This window comes from Suncus etruscus, chromosome 4 (assembly GCF_024139225.1).
Source record: "Suncus etruscus isolate mSunEtr1 chromosome 4, mSunEtr1.pri.cur, whole genome shotgun sequence".
In the NCBI taxonomy this organism is placed as follows: domain Eukaryota; kingdom Metazoa; phylum Chordata; class Mammalia; order Eulipotyphla; family Soricidae; genus Suncus; species Suncus etruscus.
In genome coordinates, this window is record NC_064851.1 from 114,568,982 (window position 1) to 114,569,992 (window position 1,011).

The 1,011-nt window shown below is 41.1% G+C and overlaps 1 non-coding gene across 1 annotated transcript; it reads left to right on the forward strand.

Moving 5' to 3' along the window:
- The first annotated feature begins 676 nt into the window (after nucleotides 1–676).
- Nucleotides 677–783, forward strand: LOC126007308 (U6 spliceosomal RNA). The gene has a single exon (XR_007494890.1). It is a non-coding gene; the product is annotated as a U6 spliceosomal RNA (small nuclear RNA).
- Nucleotides 784–1,011: the final 228 nt, after the last annotated feature.

The following is a 1,011-nucleotide window of genomic DNA, read 5'->3' on the forward strand; positions in this document are numbered from 1 at the left end:
GGACACCGGGGGATCGAACCTCGGTCTGTCCAAGGCTAGCGCAGGCAAGGCAGGCACCTTACCTTTAGTGCCACCGCCCGGCCCCGGAGTTACTTTTCTCTAAGTAACACTCTAGCCAGACCAAAGGGGGCTTGACAGAGGTATTGTCAAATATCCAACCTTCTGCTCGACACAGAAGGAACAGTCAGCAAAGGTTTTCATCACTGAATGGAGAAATAGGTGCATTTTATGGACCTGCTGGTGCTTAAACATGTAGGAAGTCAATGTAGACATCATTCTATCATATTTTTTCAGTAATTATTTTCACAGAGGCTTAGTTTTTACTTGGGTTTAATTATGTGGGAAGAACTTTCCCTATTCTGCATCTTTTATAATTAAAAAGGCATGATTTTAATGAAATGAAGATTGGAAGGATCAGCCCAGGATAATAAGCTTATCACAAAGAGGAGTAAGTGCAGTTAGAGAAATAACTACAGTAACAGCTATCATGACAACAATAAAGAGAAAAATACAATGCCTGTCTTGATTATAGGTGGGGGGTAGGGAATGGAGGGGACACTGGTAGTGGGAAAGTTGCACTGGTGGAGGGGGTGTGCATTTTATTGCTGAACCCGATTACAGACATGTTTGTAACCATGTTTATAACCATGGTGCTTAAATAAAAATATTATTAATAGTGCTTGCTTCGGCACTACATATACTAAAATTGGAATGATACAGAGAAGGTTAGCGTGGCCCCTGCACAAGGATGACACGCAAATTTGTGAAGTGTTCCATGTTTTTCTATTAAAAATTTGTAAAAAAATTATTATTAATAAAAATAAAATATTGTTTTAGGAGCTGGAGAGATACTAGAGTTGGGGTGCTTGCCTTGCAGAGGGCCAACCCAGATTCAATCCTCTGCACCCCATATGGTCCTCTGAGCTTGCTAGGAGTGATCCCTGAGTGAAGAACCAGAAATAAACCTGGAGAACCACCAGGTGTGGTCCCAAAAACAAAACATGACAACAA